This window comes from Mustelus asterias, chromosome 1 (assembly GCF_964213995.1).
Source record: "Mustelus asterias chromosome 1, sMusAst1.hap1.1, whole genome shotgun sequence".
In the NCBI taxonomy this organism is placed as follows: domain Eukaryota; kingdom Metazoa; phylum Chordata; class Chondrichthyes; order Carcharhiniformes; family Triakidae; genus Mustelus; species Mustelus asterias.
Genome location: NC_135801.1, coordinates 187,969,985 through 187,992,085, shown reverse-complemented (window position 1 = coordinate 187,992,085; position 22,101 = coordinate 187,969,985). Strand labels below are relative to the sequence as shown.

Below are 22,101 nucleotides of genomic sequence, written 5' to 3'. Positions count from 1 at the left end.
AGTTGAAGGAGTCTTGGTGAGTTGCTGCAATGCATCTTGTAGATGGTACACACTGCTGCCACTCTGTGACAGTGGTGGAGGGAGTGGATATTTGTGGATGTGATGCCAATCAAGTGGGCTGCTTTGTCCCGGATGGTGTTGAGCTTCTTGAGTGTTGTTTGAGCTCCACCCATCCAAGCAAATGGAGAGTATTCCCTCAAACTCCTGACTTGTGCCTTGTAGATGGTGGACAGGCTTTGGGGTGTCAGGAGGTGAGTTACTCTCTGTAGGATTCCTAACCTTTGACCTGCTCTTGTAACCGTAGCATTTATATGGCTGGTACAGTTCAGTTTCTGGTCAATGGTAACCCCCCGGATGTTTATCGTGGGGGGGTTCAGTGACGGTAATGTTATTGAACATCAAGGCAAGATGGTTAGATTCTCTCTTGTTGGAGATGGTCATTACCTGGCACTTATATCGTGTGAATGTTATTTGCAATTTATCAGCCCAAGACCGAACGTTGTAAAGAAGCTGGATTAAGACCATAAGACCTTAAGATATCGGAGCAGAATTGGGTCATTTGGCCCATCGAGTCTGCTCCACCATTCAATTGTGACTTATAAGTTTCTTAACCCCATTCTCTTGCTTTTTCCCCGTAACCTTTGATCCCCTTACCATTCAAGAACCTATCTATCTCTGTCTTAAATACAGTCAATGACCCGGCCTCCACAGCCTTCTGTGACAATAAATTCCACAGATTCGCCACCCTCTGGCTGAACAAATTCCTCCTCATCTCAGTTCTAAAGGTTCTCCTCTTTACTCTGATGCTGTGCCCTGGGATCCTAGCCTCTCCTATTAATGGAAACATCGTCCCCACGTCCACTCTTTCCAGGCCTTTCATTATTCTGTAAGTTTCAATGAGTTTCACCCCTCATCCCTCTAAACTCCAATGAGTACAGACCCAGAGTCCGCAGACGCTCCGCTTACGTCAAGCCTTTCATTGCCAGGATCATTCTTGTGAACCTCTCCTGGACCCTCTTCAAGACCATCACATCCTTCCTTAGATATAGGGCCCAAAATTGATCACAATATTCTAAATGTGGTCTCACCAGAGCCTTAAAAAGACTCAGCAGTACATGAGTAACGAATGCAGTTCTTAAATGGGATGTTGACTGAGAAAATTTAAAGTCTGACCATGCAAGGTAGTGCAATGGGGCAACACGGTGGCACAATGGTTAGCACTGCTGCCTCACAGTGCCAAGGACCCGGGTTCAATTCCAGCCTTGGGTCACTGTCTGGGTGGAGTTTGCACGTTCTCCCTGTGTCTGTGTGGGTTTCCTCCGGGTGCTCCGGTTTCCTTCCACAGTCCAAAGATGTGCTGGTTAGGTGCATTGGCCATGCTAAATTCTCCCTCAGTGTACCTGAACAGGCGCCGGAATGTGGCGACTCGGGGATTTTCACAGTTACTGCATTGTTAATGTAAGCCTACTTGTGACTAATAAATAAACTTTAACTTAGTTGGATTCCCATCAGGAAGGATACCGTCGTTAATGTGGGAGATTAATTGGAAAGGGTTACTAATCCTGAGAGCGTGAAAGATCAGCTTTAATATCATTAGAGTTATTGTAACCCAGAGCTGGAAGGAGTTACTCAACTGAACAGTGCAAGGAAGGGGAATTAATATCAGCCATTAACAGGAGGAGTTGGGTGCAATGAGATACTGAGCCTGGCAGTGCAACAGGATTGAATCAACAGCAGCCATCAGCAGAAGGTGGAGGGTAGGATGAATGACTGACCCTGACAGAATGAGGGAATTGGATGGGTAGAGATACAGTCACTACCGCAGGATGCTGGCTAGGAGGAGTTACTAAGTCTGATAGCTTGAGGGAGTTGGATTAACACGAGTCATTACCAAAAGGTGTTGTATGCACCGAGTTATTGAACCTGGCAGTGTGATGGTGCTGAATTAATGCATACACTGTTGAAATGACAGCATTCAAGAGGCAACTCAGTCTAACAATAGCATCTGAGACATTAATTCAATGGCCTCACTTGAATCCTTATTCCGTTTGACATTTTTATTGAGTCATGTCATCAATCATGCAAGATGGGATAATTATTCTGCATATTTGATTGCCATTTGTTTTCTATGAGGGGGTTAGAAGCAGCTGTAACCTCCATTTCACCCGTGCTGTCTCTTACATGGGAAACACTTGTGGTAAACTCACTCCCACATCAGCTCGAGTCTCAGTGTGAGGAAAGTGTCGACCCACGCCCAATTTGGCCTTCCAGTGTAAATGCATAAAATGGAGTGTAGTTCAAGTGATCTTTTGCATAATTGGTGATGTAGTTTCCTGAGGTAACTTCCTATCTACCAACTCTAATGGAGAAGATCTGATGAGATGCACAGTGCGAATGGATTCTCTTACATGTAGCTATTTCTGGGTACTGAGAGTATTAAAGTTAGACTTAATGCAGTATAAGAACACCATTTTTTTAATTCAGTTGTGGAACATGGGCATCACTGGCTGGCCAGCATTTATTGCCCATCCCTACTTGTCCAAGGGCAGCTGAGAGTCAACCACATTGCTGTGGCTCTGGAGTCACATGTAGGCCAGGCCAGGTAAAGACGGCAGATTTTCTTCCCTAAGAGACATGAGAATCCCTGCAGTACAGAAGGAAGCCATTTGGCCCATTGAGTCTGTACCGACCACAATCCCACCCAGGCCCTATTCCCGTATCCCCACACATTTACCCTGCTAACCCCCTGACACTAGGGTCAATTTAGTGAACCAGATGAGTTTTTCCAAAAATCGACAATGGTACTATAATCATCAGTAGATTCTTAATTCCAGTTACTTTTCATTGAATGCAAATTCCACCATCTGCTGTGGCGTGATTTGAATCTGGGTCCCCAGAACAGAGTGTCTGGATTAATAGTCTAGCGATAATACCATGAGACCATTGCCTCCCCTTTACTTTCATTACTTCCACGTTTCCTTCTAAGTAAAGCACATCCTGTTTGATCCAACTCCTGGAATTCTCTATCGAACATCATTGTACACTTGTCAACAATGATAACTTGCCCTTTATGTGATGGTCCAGAGATGCGCAGGTTAGGTTGATTAGCCATGCTAAATTGCCCCTGAGTGTTCCAATATGCATCGGGGGAGTAAGGGCATAAATGCGGGGATAGGGCCTAGGTAAGGTGCTCTGTCGGTGAGCCTCGATGGACACTTGATGGGCTGAATGGCCTCCTTCTACACTGTCGGGAGTCTATGATTCTATGATATTTTTAACATTGTAAAATATCCTTCACAGGAATGATATCAGATAAAAGAATTGGTGCATGCCGCACAAAGACCAATTGAACAAAAGCTAGACCAAGGAGTCAGATTTTAAAGAGCAATTTAAAGGATGAGGAAGAGGGGGTACAGAGCTTCAGGGAGGTGATTGTCGAGTGTAGGGCACAGGCAGCTAACAGCACAGCCTCCAATGATGCAGCGAAGAAAATTGGGAATTTGCCAAAGATTGGAATTGGAAGATTGCAGAGACCACAGAGGTGTTGTAGAGTTGGAGGAGGTTACAGAGATAAGGTAGAGAGAGGCCATGGATGGAGTGATAGGCAATCATGAGAACCATGAGAAGGAGATATTTCAGGACTCGGAGCCAGTGTAGGTCAAGGGTGATGGGTGAAGGAAACTAGGTGCCAGTTAGGTTAGGGTGGGAGTGTTTTGAAGTGAACGTAAGCTGATAGCTGGAACCACAAAAGTCAAAGCAAGATAGCTTCCCCCATTCACAATAACCTTAGCCAAAGAATGGCACACCTTTAAAAGCGAGCAGAGGACAACTAAAAAAGCAATAAGGGGAAGAAGATGAAATATGAGTGTAAGGCAGCTAGTAATATAAAAGAAGATAGGAAGAGTTATTTTCAATATGTAAAAGGTAAGAGAGAGGCAAAAATAGCCATTGGACCATTGGAAAATGAGGCTGGAGAAGTAATAATAGGAAACAAAGCAATGGCAGAGGAACTGAATAGTTACTTTGCATCAGTCTTCACGGTGGAAGACACCAGTGGGATGCCAGAGCTCCAGGAGAGTCAGGGGGCACAGGTGAGTGTAGTGGCCATCATTAAGGAGAAGGTTCTAGGGAAACTGAAAGGTCTGAAGGTGGATAAATCACCTAAACTGGATGGACTACACCCCAGGGTTCTAAAAGAGATAACTGAGGAAATTGTGGAGGCATTGGTGGTGATCTTTCAGGAATCACTGGAGGCAGGGAGGATACCAGAGGACTGGAAAGTAGCTAATGTAACACCGCTGTTTAAGAAGGGAGGGAGGCAGCAGACGGGAAATTATAGGCCGGTTAGCCTGACTTTGGTCATTGGCAAGATTTTAGAGTCCATTATTAAAGATGAGATTGCGGAGTACTTGGAAGTGCATGATAAAATAGGACTGAGTCAGCACAGCTTCGTCAAGTGGAGGTCATGTCTGACAAAACTGTTAGAGTTCTTTGAGGAGGTAACAAGGAAGTTAGATAAAGGAGAACCAGTGGACATGATTTATTTAGATTTCCAGAAGGCCTTTGACAAGGTGCCGCATAGGAGACTGTTAAATAAGTTAAGTGCCCATGGTGTTTAGGGTAAGATCCTGGCATGGATAGAGGATTGGCTGACTGGCAGAAGGCAGAGAGTGGGGATAAAGGATGGCAGCCAGTGATGAGTAGTGTGCCTCAGGGGTTAGTGCCGGGACCACAACTTTTCACAATATACATTAATGATTTGGAAGAAGGAACTGAAGGCACTGTTGCTAAGTTTGCAGATGATATAAAGATATGTAGAGGGACAGGTAGTATTGAAGAAGCAGGGGGGGCTGCAGAAAGACTTGGACAGGCGAGGAGAGTGGGCAAAGAAGTGGCAGATGGAATACAATGTGGAAAAGTGTGAGGTTATGCACTTCAGAAGGAGGAATGGAGGCATAGACTATTTTCTAAATGGAAAAATGCTTAGGAAATTAGAAACACAAAGGGACTTGGGAGTCATTGTTTAAGATTCTCTTAAGGTTAACGTGCAGGTTCAGTCAGCAGTTAGGAAGGCAAATTCAATGTTAGCATTCATGTCGAAAGGGCGCGAATACAAGAGCAGGGATGTATTTCTGAGGCTGTATAAGGCACTGGTCAGACCCCATTTAGAGTGCTGTGAGCAATTTTGGGCCCCATATCTAAGGAAGGATGTGCTGACCTTGGAAAGGGTCCAGAAGAGGTTCACAAGAATGATCCCTGAGGCATTGGTGGGCTTTCTTAACTATAGTGTCGGCATGGGGGGACCAGGACAAGTTGTTGGTGATCTGGAAGGCTGTGGAGGCCAGGTCATTGAGTGTCTTTAAAACAGAGATAGATATGTTCTTGATTAATAAGGGGGTCAAGGGTTATGGGGAAAAGGCAAGTGAATGGGGATAAGAAAAATATCAGCCATGATTGAATGGCGGAGCAGACTCGATGGGCCGAGTGGCCTAATTCTGCTCCTTTGTCTCATGGTCTTATGGTTTTATGAAAAATAGGTACAAAAATAGAAAAAGTCCTTCAGGCTTGTGATGTTTGGCAAGTTGCCAAATAATGGCAGATTCCTTTGCACACTGGTGTCTCTAAAATTAATTAGATTGGGGCATTACAGACTTAAGCTCTATTAAGACTGTATGTCTAATAGCAACCCAGAGCACGATAGGTTATGGTTTGCAAATGAATCATTTTGGATTACGTTATGTAAGTACTGAATCCTAATTAAACTGATGCAAGTTACAAATTGAACTAAGCATTTCTGAATCCCATTGTTATTATCCCCTTGGTTGGAATGAAAGAACTTTGGTGCTTCAGATAAAACCAAAAAGCTTATTCTGTGACGTTCTGGTGAGTGTTTCTGTGCATGAATATCAATATGACTGCCACAAAGCAAACACTCTACTATTACGTTTCAATCTTCCAAATGGATGTGCCTTGACTCTTGAGGACTTCAATTACGTGGAGAGCCAAGGAACCATGGATGTTCCTCCTCCTAGCAGAGAAGGCTACGGAACCTTTAGATAGAGATGCTGAAAATTGTCAAGTGTTTTGATAGTGTAAATAAGAGGAAACTGTTGCCACTCACGGAACAGTTGATAAACAGAGTGATGCGCGATAAATCACACGGGAGGTTAGATTGTACCCGGGAAATAAAGGCTTTTATTACCAACATTAACGGAGCCACTATATACAATATACAATCCCAGACTAAAGGGTCACCAGACAGAGCAGTGGCCTTTATACATCTCCAGGAAGACGGAGCCAACTGGAGTGTACCATAGGACAATATTAACAGGTAGAACAGCCCAACCCTAACCCCAACAGTAACATATCTACAAACCCATAGTGCTGGCCAACCATGGCTCAGCACTCCTGGTGGTAACCAACAATGGTTCACCGCACAGAGCTTACAGAATTAAGGCCATGGACAAAAGACCCAGGGAAGATGAGGAAAACATTTTTGCTGCACTGTTTTGTTATAATCTGGAACGCATTGCATGAAGGCAAGTTCAATATTAACTTTCCAAAGGGACTGGTTCTCGGGGAGCGCTTTACAGGTCTCTGGGGAAAGTGCAGGGGAGTGGACAAGAACAAAGAACAGCACAGCACAGGAACAGGCCCTTTGGCCCACCAAACCTGCGTTGACGCTTTATAGAATTACAGAATCCCTACAGCGCAGGAGAGGCCATTCGGCCCATCGAGTCTGTACCGACAACAATCCCATCCAGGCCCGATCCCCGTAACCCTACGTAATTACCCTGCCAATCTCCCTGACTCTATGGGGTAATTCAGCATGGCCAATTAGCCTAACCCACACATCTTTGGAGTGTGGAAGGAAACCCACGCAGACATGGAGAGAACATGCAAATTCCACACAGTCACCTGAGGCCGGAATTGAACCTGTGTCCCTGGCGCCATGAGGCAGCAGTTCTAACCACTGTGCCACCCTCATGACATAGAAACATAGAAAAATAAAAGATAGGAACAGGAAGAGGCCATTTGGCCCTTCGAGTCTACTCCGCCATTCATTACGACCATGGCTGATCTTTCCAACTCAATAGCCTAATGCTGCTTTCTCCCCATAACCTTTGATCCCATTCACTCCAAGTGCTATATCCAGCCGCCTCTTGAATACATTCAATGTTTTGGCATCAACTACTTCCTCTGGTAATGAATTCCACAGGCTCATCACTCTTTGGGTGAAGAAATGTCTCCTCACCTCCGTCCTAAATGGTCTACCCTGAATCCTCAGATTGTGACCCCTAGTTCTGGTTTCCCCACCACTGGGAACATCCTCCCTGACGACTTAAAGGCCTCTCGTCTCTCTGCGGACCATAACCCTCTATTCCCTGCCTATTCATGTATCTGTCAAGGTGCAACTTAAACGTGGCTATTGTGTCTTCTTCTACCACCTCATCTGGCAGTGCATTCCAGGCACTTACCACCGCCTGTGTAAAAAAATTTGCTCTCGCATCTCCATTAACCTTTCCCCCTTTTACCTTAAACCTATAACCTCCCTGAAGAGCTGGATAGCACAGGTTAGATGGGCTGAATAGCTCCTTATGCATATTATTCTCTGTTTCTGTGGTAAGAAGGCAAATTGAAGATTAGTGTGAGAAAGATCTAGATTCTTAAAACAGTAATGACCAGTTGATGGTCCCCTGTGTAAAGGTAAAGATGCCTGAAGAGACATTTAGTACCTGCACTGGAGATTTTCGAGATGGTTGGGTTTGATTAAATTGAATAAAGGTCCAAATCCACAGCCTAGTTACTTAAACTGAACCCAAACTTCTCTTCACATAGAAACTAGAAGCAGGAGGAGGCCATTCGGCTCTTGGGGCCTGCTGCACCATTCAATATGACCATGGCTCATCCACTCTCATAAAATCCCTAAAGTGCAGAAGGAGGCCATTCAGCCCATCGAAATGGCACCGACTCTCTGATAGAGTATCGTACCCAGGCCCTCTCCCCCAACCCATACCCCCACACATTTACCATGGCTAATCAATCTAATGTCCACATCTTGAGACACTAAGGGAGAATTTACCACGGCCAGTCTACCTAACCAGCCCATCTTTGTACTGTGGGAGGAAACCAGAGCACACGCACACAGACACAGGGAGAACATGCAAGCTCCCCACAGACAGAGACCCAAGCCGGGAATCGAACCCGGGTCCCTGGCACTGTGGAGCAACAGTACTAACCACTGTGCCACCGTGCCATTCGATTAGGGGTAAAGATTAAAAGGTCATGCCCAACTTGTATTCCTCACTCTCCCGCTAAGAATCCCAAGTTATGAAACCGCCCCCACTATGTAACTCAAGACCTCAAATCTGACATTAAAATGTCCATTAAATATTCTGCTCAAATCTCACTCAATCCTTGCAGGAGAGTATTGTAACTACATATGTAAAAATAGCTAAATTACAAAGATCGAAAATTCCTTGGTCAAGTTGGCAATGATGCCAATCAATGTGGAACTAAGACATTGTCATGAAACTCCAGGTTTAATCCACAAAAGTGCTGAGATTTCCCTCTTGACTGTAAAGGACTTGAAGACTTCCAAAAAGTAGGAGTGCTTTATCAAAGGTGGATTATGTTTAATGTCAATTCAGTTGACAATGTGGAATTAAAAATCTACTGATGACCATGAAACCATTGTAGATTGTCAGAAAAACCCATCTGGTTCACTAATGTCCTTTAGAGAAGGAAATCTGCCGTCCTTATCTGGTCTGGTCTGCATGTGACTCCAGATCCACAGCAATGTGGTTGACTCTCAACTGCCCTCCAAGGGCAACCAAGGATGGGCAATAAATGCTGCCCAGCCAGCGACGCCCATGTCCCACGAATGAATAAAAAAAAGTTGGCCTCAGAGTCCCTTTGATTGGCTACAATTTTCAGACAGTGCCCGATTAACATCTGCTGCCCCCTACTGGAAATCGGGTGAAGATCAGGGTCATGATGTGGAGATGTCGGCGTTGGACTGGGGTAAATACAGTAAGAGTTTTAACAACACCAGGTTAAAGTCCAACAGGTTTATTTGGTAGCAAATGCCATTAGCTTTCGGAGCGCTGCTCCTTCGTCAGATGGAGTGGATATCTCTGATGGAGTGGATATTCACTCCATCTGACGAAGGAGCAGCGCTCCGAAAGCGAATGGCATTTGCTACCAAATAAACCTGTTGGACTTTAACCTGGTGTTGTTAAAACTCTTACTGAAGATCAGGGTCACAGACCTCCCCTGTGGTTAGGATTCTCCAGTCCTGCTGCTGTGGACAGAGATGTGGCTGAGCACCGAATTCTCCATTCTGGCTGGGAGGGGATAGTGAAGCGTGCGAGATGGGAGAATTCTGGCCCAGTTGAGGGTCATCATCAGTTGTCAGGTCTTGCCACCATTTCCTCAAAATGCAAGCTGGAGTACCGCCGTTAACTAATGAGCTCTCGAGGAATCTAAACAAGAGTTGAAGTGGCACAGTGGTTAGCACTGCTGCCTCACAGCGCCGGGGACCTGGGTTCGATTCCCGACTTGGGTCACTCTCTGTGCGGTGTCTGCACGTTCTCCCCCGTGTCTGCGTGGGTTTCCTCCGGTTTCCTCCCACAGTCAGAAAGACGTGCTGGTTAGGTGCATTGGCCATGCTAAATTCTCCCTGAGTGTATCCAAACAGGCGCCGGAGTGTGGCGACGAGGGGATTTTCACAGTAACTTCATTGCAGTGTTAATGTCAGCCTACTTCTGACTAATAAATACATTTTAAAAAGTATAAAGACAGGTTGCATAGACTAGGCATCTTTCAGTTAGACACTTTACAACCTTCTGGAGTCAACATTGAGTTTAAATGTGCAACCTTTGCTCACATTTTGTTCCCTGGTGCTTTCCAGCTTTAAGTTTCACTCTCATTTCTCCCTTGCCTTTGCTTTCGGACGGCAGTTGTTCATCATTCCGCCATTCATCCCTCCTCCGGACACATCCTTTGTTCCTTTACGCATCCCATTACCATTCCCTTTGGCCCCGCACCATCAGCTCTTCTATCATTTAATCTCTCCTGTCTTCCGCTCTGTCGCAAACCCTCCTTCTTATTCTTTCGCCCCAGCTTCCCTGCTTTCACTAACTCAAAACTTATTACATTTTTCACTGTTCCTGGTTCTGAACCATTAAATCTGTTTGTCTTTCCCCAGATGCTGAGTATTTCCAACATTTGCAGTTTCTATTTCAGGCACCCAGCATCCAAAGCATTTTTCTTTTGTGTCGGCTCAGCTTGTGTCCCCCTAAATGCTGCAGATTAACTGGTGAACTAATTGAGGTGTTTAAGATGATTAAGGGAGTTGATGGCGTGGAGAAAAATAAACTATTTTCACTGTCTGGAGGGAGGTGGGCGGGGAGTCCAGATCAAATGAACTTTAAAATTAGAGCTAGGCTGTTAAGGGGTGATCATAGAATCATAGAAACCCTGCAGTGCGGAAGGAGGCCATTCGATCCATTGAGTCTGCACCGACAACAGCCCCACCAAGGCCTTATCCCCATAACCCCGCATATTCACCTCGTTGATCACTCTAACCTATGCATCCCGGGACACTAAGGGGCAATTTAGCGTGGCCAATGCACCTAATACGCACATCTTCAGAATGTGGAAGGAAACCGGAACACCCGGAGGAAACCCACACAGACACGGGAAGAGTGTGCAAGCGCCACACAGTGACCCAAGCTGTGAATTGAACTCAGGTCCCTGGAGCAGTGAGGCAGCAGTGCTAACCACTGTGCCACCCAACATGTCAAGAGGCACTTCATCACAGAAAAAATGGTGGAAATCTGCCCCGACGAAATGCTGCCAGGACCGAGCACTGGAAAATGAGATTAGAATAGAGAGATGTTTGATGGCCAGCATAGACATGATGGGCCAAAGGACCTCTTTCCATGCTGTAAACAGATGAAAGGGGGGGTAGGGGGGTAGTGGTATTGTCACTGGATTAATAATCCAGAGACCCTGGGTAAGATCTGAGGACCCAGGTTCAAATCCCACCACAGCAGATGGTGATATTTGAATTAAATAAAATATTTGGAGCTAAAAGTCTAATGATGACCATGAAACCATTGTTGATTGCCATTAAAAACACACCTGGGTCACCAATGTCCTTCAGGGAAGGAAGTCTGCCCTCCTTACCTGGTCTGGCCTCATGTGACTCCAGAGCCACAACAGTGCGATTGACTCTTAACTGCCCTCTGAAATCGAGGGCAGTTAGGGATGGACAATAAGTTTTGGCCCAACAAGTGACAGCCACATCCCATAATTGAATGAAAAAGCAACCTCTATGACTCTCTAATACTCTGGAAATATTCAGATTGAAAATTTTGAATCGGAGATTGATAATTAGGGTATAAAGGGTTACAAGATGAAGACAGGTGGAAGGAATTAAGATAAGGAAAAGCCATGGTATAATTGAATGGCAGAACAAGCTTGAGAAACCTCATGTATTGAGTACAAGAGTTGGGAAATCATGTTGCAGATATATAAAACCTTGGTTGGGCCGCATTTGGAGTAATGCATGCAGTTCTGGTCATCCCACTACCAGAAGGATGTGGAAGCTTTGGAGAGAGTGCAAAGAAAGTTCAACAGGATGTTGCCTGGTCTTGAGGGCTATGAGGAGAGGTTGAATAAACTAGGATTGTTTTCACTGCAAGGACAGAGGCTGAGGGGAGACCTGAAAGAGGTCTACAAAATTATGAGAGGCATAGGCAGGGTGGATAGTCAGAGGTTTTTTCCAAGATTGGAAGTGTCAATTACAAGGGGGCACAGGTTCAAGGTGAGAGAAGGAAAGTTAAGGGAGATGTGCGGGGGATGTTTTTCACGCAGAGAGTGGTGGGTGCCTGGAACGCGCTGCCAGAGGATGTGGTGGAAGCAGGCACATTAGCAACATTTAAGAGGCATCTGTATGGGTACATGAATAGGGAGGGAATAGAGGGATACGGACCGAGTAAGGGCAGAAGATTTCTTTAAGTTTAGTTCAGGCATCATGATTGGCACAGGCTTGGAGGGCTGAAGGACCTGTTCCTGTGCTGTATTTTTCTGTGTTCTTAACCTACTCTGGGCTACTCCTATCCCTGCATTCCTGGGCAGAAACCCAAATATCCCAAATGCTGGGGGGATGTTGGCATTCTCCAAACTGATCCCAACAGCTTATTCAGAACACGAGAGAAGAGATTGAACAATAAAACTTTTGATGCAGGAGAGAAGTGGTTGAAAGAAACTCTGCAGTTTTGATATCTGCCTCCTTCTGTCTTGTCATTATTCCACTTTCAGCACCTTCTTTAGTCTTTAACACTATCATTAACACTCTCTCCTGAGCTCTCACCTATTCCTGGTTTTCTATTATGTTCCTGCTACTCCAGCTCCTCTGAAGCAGTGTAAAACCCATCACTTCTCTCCCTCTCTTTAATACTGATGAAGAGTCATATGGACTCAGAACGTGAACTCTGTTTCTCTCTCCACAGATGCTGCCAGACCTGCTGGGGTCTTCCAACATTTTAAGAAATGTAGGAATTAGAAGTGGCACGGTGGCACAGTGGTTAGCACTGCTGCTTCACAGCGCTAGGGGCCTGGGTTCGATTCCCGGCTTGGGTCACTGTCTGTGTGGAGTCTGCGCGTTCTCCCCGTGTCTGCGTGGGTTTCCTCCGGGTGCTCCAGTTTCCTGCCACAGTCCAGAAGGCGTGCTGGTTAGGTGCATTGGCCATGCTAAATTCTCCCTCAGTATACTTGCACAGGCACCAGAGTGTGGTGGCTAGGGGATTTTCACAGTAACTTCATTGCAATGTTAATGTAAGCCTAATTGTGACTAATAAATAAACTTTAAACATTAAGGAGTGGGAGTAGGCAATTCAGCCCTTCGAACCCGCTCTGCCATTTAACATGATGGTGGCTGATCTTATCCTGGTCTCAACTCCAGTTTCCTGCCTGCTCCCCACCACCCTTTATCCCACTTCTCATCAGGAACATATCTATCCCTTTCTTGAATCTGTTGATTGATTCTGCCTCCACTGCACTCCGGGGCAGTGAGTTCCACAGATTCACAACCCTCTGAGAGAAGTAGTTTCTCCTCATCTCAGTTTTGAACCTTCCTCTTCTCATTCCATATCTGTGACCTCTTGTTCTAGACTGTCCCACAAGGGAGAACATCTGTTCAATGTCCACCTTTTCTAAAACTAGAGGGCATAGGTTTAAGGTGAGAGGGGAGAGATACAAAAGGGCCCAGAGGGGCAATTCTTTCGCACAGAGGGTGGTGAGTGTCTGGAGTGAACTGCCAGAGGTAGTAGTAGAGGCGGGTACAATTTTGTCTGTTAAAAAGCATTTAGACAGTTACACGGGTAAGATAGATATCGAGGGATATGGGCCAAACTTGGGCAATTGGGACCAGCTTAGTGGTAAAAAAATGGCGGTATGGACAAGTTGGGCCGAAGGGCCTGTTTCCATGCTGTAAACCTCTATGACTCTATCACCTTATCAATTCACTTGAGCGTTTTATATACGTCAATCTGATCCCCCCCCCTCATTGTTCTGAACTGCAGTGAATCCAAACCCAAGCTATCCAACCACTCCTCAGATTTCCAGCACAGACAATATTTTGCTTTTATATCGGTAGTTCTGGTCTATTATAAAAAAAAGATGCAGAGGCACTAGAGAAGGTGGAAAAATGATTGACAATCACAATGTCATAACTGAGAGAGGAAAGATTGAGCAGGCTTGATCAGCTCTCTAGAAAAGAGAAGACTGAAGGGTGACCTAACATGAAAGGATAAAAGGCATGCTGGCACAATGGTTAGCACTGCTGCCTCACAGCGCCAGGGAGCCGGGTTTGATTCCCGGTTTGGGTCACTGTCTGTGCGGAGTCCGCACGTTCTCCCCGTGTCTGCGTGGGTTTCCTCCAGGTGCTCCGGTTTCATCCCACAGTCCGAAAGACGTGCTGGTTAGGTGAATTGGCCGTGCTAAATTCTCCCTCAGTGTACCTGAACAGGCGCTGGAGTGTGGCAACTAGGGGATTTTCACAGTAACTTAATTGCAGTGTTAACGTAAGCCTACTTGTGACACTAAGAAATAAACTAAACTTTAAAGGATTTAGACCAGTGGTTTTAAGAAAATATTTTGACTTATGGGATCATCCGAAACGAAGGGTGATAGTCGCTAATAAATCCAACACGGAATTCAGAAGAAATGTTTCGAGTATTGTGAGAATCTGGGATTCACTGCTACATGGAGTATTTGAGGCAGTTAGCAGAGGTGCAGTTAAGGAAAAACTATATAAATAGATAAGGGTGAAAGGAATAGAGGTTTCACTGCGAGGTTGAAATATGACGGGAGAAGATTCGTGTGGAGCCTAAATACAGACTCAGAACAGATGGACCAAATGGCCTAATTCTGTGCTGCAAATACCATGCGATTTGACATGTTTGTGTTCCAGTTGGCACCTGAGCCCACTGTGCATGATGATGTACTAACGCAGGGCAATCTGTTGTGTGATCAGACTTCCAGATAAAGCACTTGGGACACAAAACCTGACAGCCAGGGAGAGAGTGGAAAGGTCAAACCTTATCCTTCAATTACTTCCCTTTGCTTTTGTTCCCCCGAACAAAAAAATAATCGGTTTGACGCCATCACAATAAAAAGAAGCAGTCTCTCTGACTTGGAGAGTGAGAATGAACACAATGCTCCTTGGGGGTAATAAACACACGGACAAGAATTTCTCCATCCCACCTCTGCCACGGGAATCGTAGCGGGCGGGGAGCGGACCAGGCAAACGTCTGTTGACCTTGGGTGGGATTTTCCAGTTTTGGGGCAAGCATGGCTCGAAAATCCCGCCTCAAGTTTCTCCACACTGAACATTATGCCATTAAATAAAACCAAAGAGGAAGTGCAGTTGTGGCTTTAAAGAAGGCATTGTGGTGAATCCCTACATTACAGGAGGAGGCCATTTGGCCCATCAAGCCTCCACCGACAACAACCCCACTCAGGCCCTATTCCCATCACTCCACGCATTTATCCCCTGATCATTTCATAAATGATCTGGATGAGGAAGTGGAGGGATAGGTTGGTAAGTTTGCCGACGACACGAAGGTTGGTGGGGTTGTGGATAGTCTGGAGGGATGCCAGAAGTTACAGAGGGACATAGATAGGATGCAAGACTGGGCGGAGAAGTGGCAGATGGACTTCAACTCAGATAAATGCGTAGTGGTCCATTTTGGCAGGTCAAATGGGATGAAGGAGTACAATATAAAGGGAAAGACTCTTAGTACGGTAGAGGATCAGAAGGACCTTGGGGTCCAGGTCCATATGACTCTAAAATCGGCCCCGCAGGTGGAGGAGGTGGTTAAGAAGGCGTATGGTGTGCTAGCCTTTATCAATCGAGGGATTGAGTTTCGGAGTCCGGGGATAATGATGCAGCTATATAAGACCCTCGTCAGACCCCACTTGGAGTACTGTGCTCAGTTCTGGTCGCCTCATTACAGGAAGGATGTGGAAAAGATTGAAAGGGTGCAGAGGAGATTTACAAGGATGTTGCCTGGATTGAGTGGCATGCCTTATGAGGATAGGCTGAGGGAGCTCGGTCTTTTCTCCTTGGAGAGACGTAGGATGAGAGGAGACCTAATAGAGGTATGTAAGATGTTGAGAGGCATAGATCGGGTGGACTCTCAGAGGCTTTTTCCCAGGGTGGAAATGGCTGCTACGAGAGGACACAGGTTTAAGGTGCTGGGGAGTAGGTACAGGGGAAATGTTAGGGGGAAGTTTTTCACACAGAGGGTGGTGGGCGAGTGGAATCGGCTGCCGGCAGTGGTGGTGGAGGAAAACTCAATCGGGTCTTTTAAGAGACTCCTGGATGAGTACATGGGCCTTAATAGGATGGAGGGTTATAGGTAGGCCTAAAAGGTAGTGATATGTTCGGCACAACTTGTGGGGCCGAAGGGCCTGTTTTGTGCTGTAGTTTTCTATGTTTCTATGACACCACGGGGCAATTTAGCAAGGCCAATCAAACATGGGCTGTGGGAGGAAACCGGAGCATCCGGAGGAAACCCACAGGGAGAAGCTCCACACAGTCATCCAAGGCCGGAATTGAACCTGGGTCCCTGGCACCGTGAGGCAGCAGTACTAGCCATTGTGCCACCATGCCACCCATTCACATCTGGAGGAGAAAGCAGTGACGCAGTCATTGCTGCCAGGAGATTGATTGGGTTACAGATTATAAAGAACAAAGGACAAAGAAAATTACAGCACAGGAACAGGCCCTTCGGCCCTCCAAGCCTGCACCGACCATGCTCCCGACTTAACTAAAACCCCCTATCTGTCCGGGGACCATATCCCTCTATTCCCATCCTATTCATGTATTTGTCAAAACGCCCTTTAAAACTCACTACCGTATCCGCTTCCACAACTTCCCCCGGCAACGAGTTCCAGGCACCCACCACCCTCTGTGTAAAAAACCTGCCATGTACATCCCCTTTAAACCTTGTCCCTCGCACCTTAAACCTGTGCCCCCTAGTAATTGACTCTTCCACCCTGGGAAAAAGCTTCTGACTATCCACTCTGTCCATGCCTCTCATAATCTTGTAGACTTCTATCAGGGTCGCCCCCTCAACCTCCGTCATTCCAGTGAGAACAAACCAAGTTTCTCCAACCTCTCCTCATAGCTGATGCCCTCCATACCAGGCAACATCCTGGTAAATCTTTTCTGTACTCTCTCTAAAGCCTCCACATCCTTCTGGTAGTGTGGCGACCAGAATTGGACACTGTATTCCAAGTGCGGCCTAAGTAAGGTTCAAAAAGCTGCAACATGACTTGCCAATTTTTAAACTCAATGCCCCGGCCGATGAAGGCAAGCATGCTATATGCCTTCTTGACTACCTTCTCCACCTGCATTGCCACTTTCAGTGACCTGTGTACCTGTACACCCAAGTCCTTTTGCCTATCAATACTCTTAAAGGTTCTGCCATTTACTGTATATTTCCTATTTGTATTAGATCTTCCAAAATGCATTACCTGACATTTGTCCTGATTAAACTCCATCTGCCATCTCTCCGCCCAAGTCTCCAACCGATCTATATCCTGCTGTATGGTCTCTGACGGTCCTCATCGCTATCCGCAAATTCACCAATCTTTGTGTTGTCCGCCAACTTACCAATCAATCCAGTTACATTTTCCTCCAAATCATTTATATATATTACAAACAGCAAAGGTCCCAGCAGTGATCCCTGAGGAATGCCACTTGTCACAGCCCTCCATTCAGAAACACACTCCTCCACCTCTATCCTCTGTCTTCTTTGACTGAGCCAGTTTTGTATCCACCTTGCCAGCTCACCTCTGATCCCATACGACTTCACCTTCTGCACTAGTCTGCCATGAGCGACCTTGTCAAAGACCCAAAGAAGATGGGATAAAAGGTTCTTTCTCAGAATGGCAACCGGTGACAAGTGGTGTCCCGCAGGGTTCAGTGTTGGGGCCACAGCTGTTCTCTTTATATATTAACGATCTAGATGACGGGACTGGGAGTATTCTGGCCAAGTTTGCCGATGATACAAAGATAGGTGGAGGGGCAGGTAGTATTGAGGAGGTGGGGAGGCTGCAGAAAGATTTAGACAGTTTAGGAGAGTGGTCCAAGAAGTGGCTGATGAAATTCAACGTGGGCAAGTGCGAGGTCGTACACTTTGGAAAAAAGAATAGAGGCATGAACTATTTTCTAAACGGTGACAAAATTCATAATGCTAAAGTGCAAAGGGACTTGGGAGTCCTAGTCCAGGATTCTCTAAAGGTAAACTTGCAGGTTGAGTCCGTAATTAAGAAAGCAAATGTAATGTTGTCATTTATCTCAAGAGGCTTGGAATACAAAAGCAGGGATGTACTTCTGAGACTTTATAAAGCACTGGTTAGGCCCCATTTGGAGTACTGTGAGCAATTTTGGGCCCCACACCTCAGGAAGGACATACTGGCACTGGAGCGGGTCCAGCGGAGATTCACACGGATGATCCCAGGAATGGTAAGCCTGACATACGATGAACGTCTGAGGATCGTGGGATTGTATTCATTGGAGTTTAGGAGGTTGAGGGGAGATCTGATAGAAACTTACAAGATAATGAACGGCTTAGATAGGATGGACGTAGGGAAGTTGTTTCCATTAACAGGGGAGACTAGGACGCGGGGGCACAGCCTTAGAATAAAAGGGAATCACTTTAGAACAGAGATGAGGAGAAATTTCTTCAGCCAGAGAGTGGTGGGTCTGTGGAATTCATTGCCACAGAGGGCTGTGGAGGCCGAGACGTTGAGCGTCTTCAAGACAGAAATGGATAAATTCTTGATTTCTCGAGGAATTAAGGCTATGGGGAGAGAGCGGGTAAATGGAGTTGAAATCAACCATGATTGAATGGTGGAGTGGACTCGATGGGCCGAATGGCCTTACTTCCGCTCCTATGTCTTATGGTCTTATTGAAGTCCACGTAGACAACATCCACTGCCCTACCCTCATCAATCATCTTTGGCACTTCCTCGAAAAACCTGATCAAGTTCGTGAGATACGACCTCCCCTTCACAAAACCATGTTGCCTCTCACTAATACGTCCAGTTATTTCCAAGTGGGAATAAGTCCTGTCTCGAAGAATCCTCTCCAATAATTTCCCTACCACTGATGTAAAGCTCACCGGCCTGTAATTACCTGGATTATTCTTGCTACCCTTCTTAAGCAAGGGAACAACATTGGCTATTCTCCAATCCTCTGAGACCTCCCCTGTAGTCATGATGTGGAGATGTCGGCGTTGGACTGGGGTGAACACAGTAAGAGTTTTAACAACACCAGGACTTTAACCTGGTGTTGTTAAAACTCTTACTGGGACCTCCCCTGTAGCCAGTGAGGATACAAAGATTTCTCTCAAGGCCCCAGCAATTTCCTCTCTTGCCTCTCTCAGTATTCTGGGGTATGTCCCATCAGGCCCTGGGGACTTGACTACCTTTATGTTCCTCAAGAACCCTAATACCTCACTGATCTCAACATGACTCTATACACCCTTTCCCAGACTCATCATCTACCATATATCTACTTAAGCTGCTGTTCAGGCACATTGGTGAGGCTGGACAGAAGGAAGTTTATCCAGCATTTAACTCGGGCTTCATTTGAACTGAGAATATTTGGTGATTGCCCAATATTCTTCTCGTGCCTTCCACAACCACAGGGTTTTGCAGCCAGCGGAACTATTTGTGAAGTGTTGTAACCTTGGAAGCTCAGCAGCCAATTTCATCCAGAAAGCAGCAAACAGTGCAGAGATAATGACAAGATGATCTCGGGCCTAGTGGTATTATCGCTGGACTAAAAACTCAGCTAATATTCTGGGGGACCCAGGTCCGAATCCCACCACGACAGATAGTGGAATTTGAATTCAATTTTTTAAAAATCTGAAATTAAGAATCTACCGATGACTGTGAAACCATCGACAATTGTTGGAAAAACCCATCTGGCTCACTGATGTCCTTTAGGGAAGGAAATCTATTGTCCTTACCTGGTCTGGCCTACATGTGACTCCAGAGCCACAACAATGTGGTTGACTCAACTGCCCTCAGACAACTAGGGATGGGCAATAAATTCTGGCCAGCCAGTGATGCCCATGTCCCATGGATGAATAAAGAAAAATCCTTTTCAGTGATGCTGGTTGGGGGTTGAATGTTGGCTGAGACACTGGAGAAGGACTCCTTTGCTCTTCTTCGAAATAGCGCCATGGGATCTTTCACAATGTCTTGAAAGGTCAGACTGGGAAGGTTGGGGGAGAAAAGGGGTGTAGTGGAGGAAAGTTCAAACCGTGGCTTCCAAAAGAGAATTGAATAATTACCCGAAGATAAAAATTACCAGGGCTACGGGGAAAAGGTGGAGGACTGGATGAGTCACTGGGGTGAATTTACCCATCCCGCCTGCCACGGGAATCGGAGCGGGCGAAGGGCGGACCATGGAAAAGTCCGTTGACCTCAGGCGGAATTTTCCGGTTTTGGGGTGAGTGCTACCGGAAAATCCCACTCACTGTTATTAGCTATGAGGAGAGGTTGGAGAAACTTGGTTTGTTCTCACTGGAATGACGGAGGTTGAGGGGCGACCTGACAGAAGTCTACAAGATTATGAGGGGCATGGACAGAGTGGATAGTCAGAAGCTATTTCCCAGGGTGGAAGTGTCAATTACTAGGGGGCACAGGTTTAAGGTGTGCGAGGGGCAAGGTTTAAAGGAGATGTACGAGGCAAGTTTTTTACACAGAGGGTGGTGGGTGCCTGGAACTCGCTGCCGGGGGAGGTAGTGGAAGCAGATACGATCGTGACTTTTAAGGGGCATCTTGACAAATACATGAATAGGACGGGAATGGAGTGATATGATCCCCGGAAGGATAGGGGGTTTTCGTTCAGACGGGCAGCATGGGCGTCAGTGCAGGCTTGGAGAGCCGAAGGGCCTGTTCCTGTGCTGTAATTTTCTTTGTTCTTTGTTGCAGGGTGCAGCAATGGCACAATGGGCTGAATGGCCTCCTTCTGTCCCCTCCTGCAAGCATTCTATGACCCCATGTGTAGAATTAATTGTGGATTTAAACTCCTCTCACCCCGCATCCTTACAGTTCTAAAGGATTCACTGACCTTCCAAATTCCAAATCCACCTTCTGAAGGCCTTCTTGAACAAGCACAAAGACAGATGGTTTAGAGAAATAAGATCTGCAGGTGTGTTTACCCATCATGCTGCCAAACCTGATGATAATCCACACTGCAAGTCTTGGCTGAATTGAGCTACAACTGGAGTTACGCAGTGTTACAGTAAATGCCAGTCAGCACATTCGTGGACATTCATGCTTGATTGATTGCATCACTGTTCTGTCTTTCACACACACACACACACACACACAAAACTGATAAAGGTGTCCTTGAATCCCTAACAACTTTTGGGTGCTGTGAAATACATGTTACTTTTCCCCCTGAATAGTCCATAAAATGTCCTCTGTCAATTAGCGGCACTATTACGTGAGAGATATGAGCATTTTTAGCCAGGCTATTAGGCCTAACGAACTCTCTCACTTGATCTCAACCTCACCTTTACCTCCACCTGAATCATCGAATCTTAATGCACAGAAGCCCTCTTTTGCCTGTGCGTGAGTGAAGGAGCAGATATGGTAACAATAGTTAAAAATTTATGCATTATTTTGAACAAAAGTCCTGCATCAATTATTCACCAAAATAAAGAACGGCTTATTTTTACATTTCATGACCTCAGGACATCCCTAAGTGCCTTGTAACCATAAAGCCCATTTTGTCGGGTAGTCACTATTATGCGACAGGAAATTAGACAGCGTTTGTGCACAGCAAGCTCCCACAAGCGGCAATGGATAGTGATCGGATAATTTGCTTTTTTTATTGATGTTGGTTGAGGTATATTGTATGTATTTGGAAGAACACCGGGAATAACTCCCCCACCAAGTAAAGAGATGTTAGTGCAACTCATAAGCAACACGGTGGCACAATGTTAACACTGCTGCCTCACAGCAGCAGGGTCCCAGGTTCGACTCCCGGCCTTGGGTCACTATCTGTGCAGAGTCTGCATGTTCTCCCCGGGTCTGCGTGGGTTTCCTCTGGGCGCTCTAGTTTCCTCCCACAGTCCGAAAGACATGCTGATTAAGTACATTGGCCGTGCTAAAATTCTCCCTCAGTGTACCTGAAAAGGCACCAGGATGTGGTGACTAGGGGATTTTCACAGTAACTTCATTGCAGCGTTAATGTAAGCCTACTTGTGACACAAATAAATAAAACTTAACTGTACAAAGTACAAAGTTTATTTATTAGTGTCATAAATAGGCTTACATTAACGCTGCAATGAAGTTACTGTGAAAATCCCCTAGTCGCCGCACTCCGGCGGCCGTTTGGGTACACGGAGGAAGAATTTAGCATGGCCAATGCACCTAACCAGCACATCTTTCAGACTTTGGAAGGAAGCCGGAGCACCCGGAGGAAACCCACGCAGACATAGGGAGAACGTGTAGACACTGCACAGACAGTGACTCAAGCCGGGAATCGAACCTGGGCCC

The 22,101-nt window shown here is 46.0% G+C and overlaps 1 protein-coding gene across 1 annotated transcript in view; it reads right to left on the bottom strand.

Annotated features, from left to right (window-relative positions):
• LOC144500809 (dedicator of cytokinesis protein 2-like) overlaps positions 1 to 22,101 on the bottom strand; it is a 1,379,043-nt gene that overhangs the window by 997,845 nt on the left and 359,097 nt on the right. The gene's annotated exons all lie outside the window — the stretch shown is intronic.